This window comes from Electrophorus electricus, chromosome 5 (assembly GCF_013358815.1).
Source record: "Electrophorus electricus isolate fEleEle1 chromosome 5, fEleEle1.pri, whole genome shotgun sequence".
In the NCBI taxonomy this organism is placed as follows: domain Eukaryota; kingdom Metazoa; phylum Chordata; class Actinopteri; order Gymnotiformes; family Gymnotidae; genus Electrophorus; species Electrophorus electricus.
In genome coordinates, this window is record NC_049539.1 from 28,910,238 (window position 1) to 28,917,681 (window position 7,444).

Genomic DNA, 7,444 nt, shown 5'->3' on the forward strand with positions numbered 1-7,444 from the left:
CCCTTCTCCTTGCTGCAGGTCACAGTAAGGCAGTGCGCGACATCTGCTTCAACAACGCTGGAACTCAATTCCTCAGCGCCGGTTACGATCGCTACCTCAAGCTGTGGGACTCTGAGACAGGTGAGCACCACGCACACACCTTTTGGAGACCAACCTGTTTTCTGTGCCTCCCTAGCTTCCAAGTGTTTCTCTCACATTGAGTTGGCATGCAACTTTTCTGTAGTTGGCGTCTTTAAAGAAGCACTCTGCCAGTCATGCACTCTGCCAGTCACGTCTCTGTACGGATGGGAGTCTCCTTCACCAGCATATACTCGTCCCTTCTCTCTGCTCCTCCACTAGGAGGAGCCACTCGTACAGGGCGCACAGGGTTGTTCTTGGGTCAGATTCTGAAACCGGATGTGGGGTAACTCGCACCGCTGTGCTTTGATCAGTGCCATCCGTGTCTGAGCTTATGATTCACTCACTCAGGCGGCCTGCTTCCTTCCAACTCCGTACTCCTCTGGGGAGAGGAGTGCACCTCCTGTGTGCTGAAAGAGGTTGAGGGGTGGAGGATGTTCGTGTCTGCTGGCCACTCTTGACAGAATTCTTTCTGCCTTCAGGTCAGTGCATCTCCAGGTTCACTAACAGGAAAGTCCCCTACTGTGTAAAGTTTAACCCAGACGAGGACAAACAAAACCTGTTTGTTGCCGGAATGTCGGACAAGAAGATTGTGCAGGTAAGCTATATGCATGCATGGGCGGGGGGGTGTACGTGTGCACATGCCTGAGATAGACTGCCTAAGACTGTCCTTACCGTTCATCTTGCTGTTAGTTTTTAGGTGTTAGACTGTCCACACATGCATGCTCGCACATCCCCAAACCCACACCCAAGAGAAGCCTTGGTTACCCTCAGTAAATCTGAAGACAGGACCTTATTTCACGCTCTGTGCTTCCCTCAATAGAAGGAGAGAGTGTTTGTGTGTGTATGTGCAATGTGAGGAGGAGGGGTACTGAAGGATGGATAGATTCACATGAGGGAGAAGTTGAGGAGGAGAGCGAATGAGTGCAGTCCTTCAGCAGCAAACATGATGGGAGTAAATAATCAAAGCTGAAAAACTACTCACCTCTCCTTCCCTCAGTCTCCAGCTCCATCTCATCAGTGTCTGTCACAGGCAGAGACCAAAAGTCATCATCTGATCTGCTACCGTAGGGATACATTAGAGTGTGTTTGTATGTGTTTGTATGTGTTTGTATGTGTTTGTATGTGTTTGTATGTGTGTGTGTGTGTGTGTGTGTGTGTGTGGAGAATAAAGCCCTGTTCCTGCCCCGCTGTCACCTACCTAGTGGGACATCTGCTCTGGGGAGGTGGTGCAGGAGTATCACCGCCACCTGGGAGCCGTCAACACCATCACGTTTGTGGACGAGAACCGCCGCTTCGTCAGCACCTCCGATGACAAGCTTGCGCGTGTGGGAGTGGTGAGTGGGCGGTGCCACATTCACATATGAATGAACAACCTTTTGTTTCTCATATTGATTTTAACTTGGTGTGTTGTATGTGACCACAGTGAACTTGATGGGTTGCTGGTTAATGTGTGAGTCAAATGCAGAATTGGCCAGCAGTAGTTGGATTCAGTGCATATCGGGAAAGTTTTTAGATGCATATTTAAAATGTTTCATTTTCAAATGCAAAACATTGACTTAAACTGTGTGTATAGACACGCTCCAGCTGGCCATGTCACCATCTGTGTGCAGTATAATCTGTAAAAGACATTAAGCAAATGCACTGTTTTAATATTGTAATTGCATGCAGAACCGAGGTAAATAAGTTCTTTGCCATGAGACCTCCCTGCTTGAGGAGTCTCCATTGCTCTGGGCCCCTCACAAAAGCTGCAGGTCACAGTTCATGCAGTGGTGATCGTGGTCATGCTGCCACCTTCTTCCCCAGTGGTCCACGCTCTCGTTTTACGAGCCGGTCTAGCACGGTCTCATCAGCCCCGCGGATGCCCCACCCAGCCGCCCGCTAGGCTAGTTCTGCACCTCCACTCCACTTCCTGAGCCATGGAAGAATGTTGGTTTCCTAACAATGCCATGGGCAGAGGTGTGGGAAAAAATTACCATCTTTGCTTGCACATGCGTGCACACACGTTCACACTCAGTGAGGAACATCTTCAGAGTGGCTGGTTTGTAGAGGTTTCTGCTCTTGAGCTGCATTTCTAGAAGCTTTATTGTTGCTGCCACCCCCCCCCCCAGCTTGGCCAGCAAACATTTGAGCACAGTGTGCTTTGCTGAGCCATAACGTGGATTTGTCTGTTGTGTTGGGTGTCTAGTATTCAGACTCACAATGTGTGTGTGTGTGTGTGTGTGTGTGTGTGTGTGTAAAGAGCAAGAAAGAGAGAGATGGTGAATCAGCGCTGTAGGGAAAAGGTGGAAAATTTGTCCATTAGTGAAATGTAATGGTGTGGTTTTCTTTGGTGAATAGAATAAATCTTGAATCACTTACACACCCACATGTCATTTACCTATTTTTCCCTCCAGAGCTGCTGGCAGAGTGAAAGCAGGGGAAGATGGGAGCTCCTAGTAATTCCATAGCGCAGGCCTTTGTGAAAGCCTAGACTTTGTGCTGTTGCTATGTTCTTTCACTTGCTGATTACCTGATAGATTGCTACAGGAAGGGTGGTTGTCAGCTCAATTCCAAGACACTCGTAATAGTTTTCTTTTTAAATAAGAACCTTGTGTGTGTGTGTGTGTGTGTGTGTGTGTGTGTGTGTGTGTGTGTGTGTGTATGTATGTGTGTGTGTGTGTGTCTGTCTGCTTGGTTGGCAGCACGTGTGGGTGGGTGGTTGCAGTTAGTATTTTTAGTGATATAACTTTAATTTTCATATTCATCATTTGTCAGCAGATCTTTAAAACAATAATTAAAAATGTGTACTCAGCCCCTTCACCCAAGTTCTTGGTAGCAGTACTTTTGCTACCAATAACAGCTGCAGTTAACAGCTTTTCTCTTTCTTCCTTGCAGATTTACTCCGGGTTGTTCAGGTTGGTTGGATAATGCTTATAGAACAGCTTCCAAATCGTACGTCCAGTTTTCAGTTGGTTTGAGATCCGGACTTTGGCTTGGCTGAGTGCAGCTCACTCACCTTTTGTGTTGTTCATCCACTCCTACATTGCTTTGGCCTTGAGCGTGGGATCATTTCCTGCTGAAAGCTGAAACTTCATCCAAGCTTTAGCTTTTTAGCAGACTATAGCAGATTGTTCTGCAGTACTTATCTGCATTTGCATTATGCATTTGTCCTCGTAACTCTCTTTATAACAAGAAGCCCAGCTTCTGCTGAAGAAAAGCGTCCCCACATATGATGCTGCCTCTCTCATACGTCACAGTTGAAGAAATGTTGTGGAACGGGCAGTGGTGCACACGCAGCATTTTGAAAGTGCCAAAAACCTCCATTTCTGTCTCAAGTGCTATAGACAATTGTATTTTCACTCCAGTCTCAGTCACTGAACTGTGTAGCTCCTTCAGAGTTATTGATGTTCTCTCTGTGGTTTTCCTTCACAAGTCCCCTTCTTGCTCTGATACTGTAGTGAATTCATAAAACCTACTGCCAGATTTAACAAGATATTAATAACAAATAGCACTGCAATAACAAGATTCCACATTCATATGTGAATTACTGGCACATTTAACCCTTTTACCGTGATTATATGGTGCTACTGCATTTTGTCCTAATTTGCATATGGCGATAGAGATTCATAATTGAACAACCCTCTGCAAAAATATAAAACACCTGGGGCTAGTCAGTTATCTGTCTCTTGGCGAGAGTCTTTAGAGTGGACTTATTTACATGTAGATGTTGATTGGCTTTCAGCTTAGGCCTTGGTGGTAGTTTGACACTGGGGCACTAATTATTGCCACGGTAACTTTTTAAATAGGCATTAAATATCATGTATCGTATAGTGTGTGGCACAGGGCAATTACTCTCAGATGTGATGAATGTAGCAGTTTTTGGGTTCGGCCATGTCTAGGCATGATGCAGCTCCATGTCCTCACAGTTGATCCAGTAGCACTTAATGGTATATCCAAACACTTGAATACTATTTTGTGTGACTTTGCCCTATCTTGTGCATCCCTACAACTTTAGCCCCAATTTCCTTTAGAATACTCTTTGGTAATTATTTTCATAGCTTTTCATCTGATTTACAGTCTGACCAATGGTACTTGAATTAATTTTCTGGATAAAAAGTAAACTTGGAGCTTCCATTGTAAGTAATTAGTCATTTTTGTCAGAAAATTGTATCTAAAACCAATATCACTTCAAGGCAGGCAGTACAGTTCTCTTGGAGAATATATTAATCTGATTTGTTAGTAGTGTAATGGATCAAGGAGAACATGAACTTTTTCACATTTTCTTTTTTGTTGTCCTAGTGTCATTAGCTCTGAGACATTAATTTGCTGTTAACTTCTGTGCGACATTGCCTTTTGATGAATTTTCACATCAATACACTGTCTTAACTGTTTAAATCTCCACTTTCTGGAGATTTTCTTTTTTTTTTTTTGAGTCACTCCACACTGACATGTGCTCCCTAGGTGGTGAGACGGATGAGGATAAGACTGGACTGCAGTATCATTGTCTTACAAGCTACATTTTTCTCAGTAGATTTTGTAGCTTCTGCCAGTATTTGCGTTTTGTAGTCTGGGAAGGACTACAAAACCCACTGTCTCTCTTTGGGGTAGGAAAGATGACAAATTTACCTTCTTTGTCAACAGAGTGGCACTGGCTAATCAAGAGTGTTTAGTTACACAGCCAGAACAGAAAGGAAAGGAGGAAAACCACAATAAAATAAGTTTGAGGCTCAAATATTTAAAAATGTAGCTCCACATCATTTGCACTTGTTTGTGCAGGTCAAGTGGCCCGGTCTGCTTCCTCTACACCATAGTTTGGTGCTAAACATTAAATGCGCTCATTGCATGAACTGAAGGTGTCTGGTTTTCATAAACACCTCCTCTCGTTTTTTTAGGGACATTCCAGTGGATTTCAAGTACATTGTGGAGCCCAGTATGCATTCGATGCCTGCGGTGACGTTATCACCCAGTGGTGAGTGTGCTTTTGCTTGGGCATTGCTTCACTGGTACAATACCTCCTCTGCATGCACATGCACACACCCACTTTACTTTCCACTTTCAGACTTCCATTAAATTCTTTGTGGCTTGCACTCCCCAAAGTGAGTAGTTGTGCGCATTTTTTGCCTTTCAAATAATATTTTTCAACTCCATTTCTCTTTCCCCCAGTGTCTCATGCGGAGTTCTCAGATTTTGTTTTTACACATCTTGTTTCCTTCCTGGTAGTGCATAATTTATGGAAATCTTACGTACTCTCTCACTCACATAAAGACCAACTGTAGGAACGAAATGGAAAAGAGGCAGAAAAATGAACTCTTCCTCACCTTTCTTCCATTATTCTTTTTCTTATTTATTTATATATATTAGAGTCTATTTTCTTTTGTTTTCAATTTCTATTTTCCTTTAAAGCGTGCATTGAAGGGCTTGGGCCCGTACGCCGTTAGGGGGAGCCAGGCAGGCTGGTGCAAGTTTTAACTGACTATCTAGTGGGCCTAATGTGGGGCTCATGCAGACTGAGCAGGGAGCCGCCTCCCGAAGAACGCACAATAGATGAAAAGCAGCTGTTTTGCAGTTGAAGTACACACTCGAGTGCCAACTCGAGCTGATCAAAGGGATCGCTACTTCAGTGGCAAACGCCACCTTTGATCTCGCTGACAGCCACGTGTATCAAGGCAGGTGGAGGTTGCTTTTTTCTGCTCCTTCACACGTGCTTGTTCTCTTTTGAGGGGGATTTTGTGTGCTGATCTGTTTACATGCCCTTGCCTTCCTCTTCACGTGGGCAGACGTCTGAGTCGAGAGCACATCAGATACTCAGCTGGCTTTAGAAACAGCGCTGCTACCATTACAAAGTTTAGTTCACCACTGCACAGTTTTGAACTGGATATCTTTATCTGTATGTCTGCTTGCTTTCTTGTAGGCAAATGGCTAGCCTGTCAGTCCATGGATAATCAGATCCTGATATTCGGAGCCCAAAATCGGTTCAGGCTCAACAAGAAGAAAGTGTTTAAGGGCCACATGGTTGCTGGGTATGCCTGCCGGGTGGACTTTTCTCCTGATATGAGGTAAGTGCTCCCCTCAGTCACATGACTCTCTTTCCAGTAATGGATCTACCGTAAGTCTATAGTGGACGCAGTATCATGCTGTGCTGCCATAATGTGCTTGTCTCATCGCCCCCAACTGTAGTTATGTGGTGTCTGGTGATTCTGATGGGAAGCTGAACATCTGGGACTGGAAGACCACCAAGCTGTACCACCTATTCAAGGCACACGACAAGGTGTGCATCAGCGCCCTCTGGCACCCCCACGAGACCTCCAAGGTCATCACCTGCGGCTGGGACGGACAAATCAAACTCTGGGACTAACAAGACAAGAGCGGAAAGGAAGGGGAAGAGCCGGTGGAAGAGTGAGCCTTAACAGCAGAGGGAGGAGACAGTCAGGTTGCTCCATTTAACCCCCCACCATGGTCTTTGCTCAGCTGAGCAGCTTTAGCGTCTGCTCCTTAGTAGAGAGTGGCTCAGTTCTCCAACCCTTGCTGTTTCACTGATTGTATTTTATATTCTAGGCTTTGCTCAGTGCTGTGTGTGAATACTGAAGTTTATGGACTGGCATCCAGTCCTGATTTCTAGTGTAATCTCCCCCCCACATATGGGACTTTTAAATTCTCTTCTATATTTTCATTTCATTATTAAGGAGTCCTCCACTGCTAAAGCCGTGCATATCCGCACTTCAGTTCAGCGTGAGGCATCTGTTTCTGAGTGTAATAAAACATTTTGTACATCAGCCTGTTTGGTATCACTGGTGATCAGAATCAGACATGGCTGACAGCACAGAGGGTTGTCATTTGTATATTTGATGTAAATTGTCTCTATCCTCTGACTACGTTGTATGGGCTAACCAAATGAATCACCATAGCCAGTTCCTCTCCTCGAACCTGGTCTAACTGGATCTGATCAATATTATAGTTGTTTTACATGCAGCTGATATTTTAGGATGATTTTGGTCCTCATTTTCTAATCATCTGAAATGGGACAAATGTGTACAAAACATCTTTGTTTCCAAGCAGGCTGAAAGTGCTATAAATAATTTTTCTAGAAGACATTTGGCAGTTTCTGCCCAAACTTCACTATGGCCTTTAAACAAGGTGATACCAAACAGCCAACACAAAGCCAAAAGCAGATTAATAACATGGGGCTGGGAGGCACTAATCCGCCTCGTGTCATGAATCTACTGATGCAGTGACAAACTGCATTGCTTCCTTTTGATGATGAACATGCCTGATTCTCAAAGGCAAGTCAAATTTCCTTTGGATGGCGAGCGTACTTTGTGCACCACAATCCGATGATGATTTATTG

The 7,444-nt window shown here is 44.6% G+C and overlaps 1 pseudogene; it reads left to right on the plus strand.

The window, feature by feature from the left end:
• Positions 1 to 6,731, plus strand: part of LOC118241318 — a 59,339-nt pseudogene extending 52,608 nt beyond the window's left edge.
• The last annotated feature ends 713 nt before the right edge of the window (positions 6,732 to 7,444 follow it).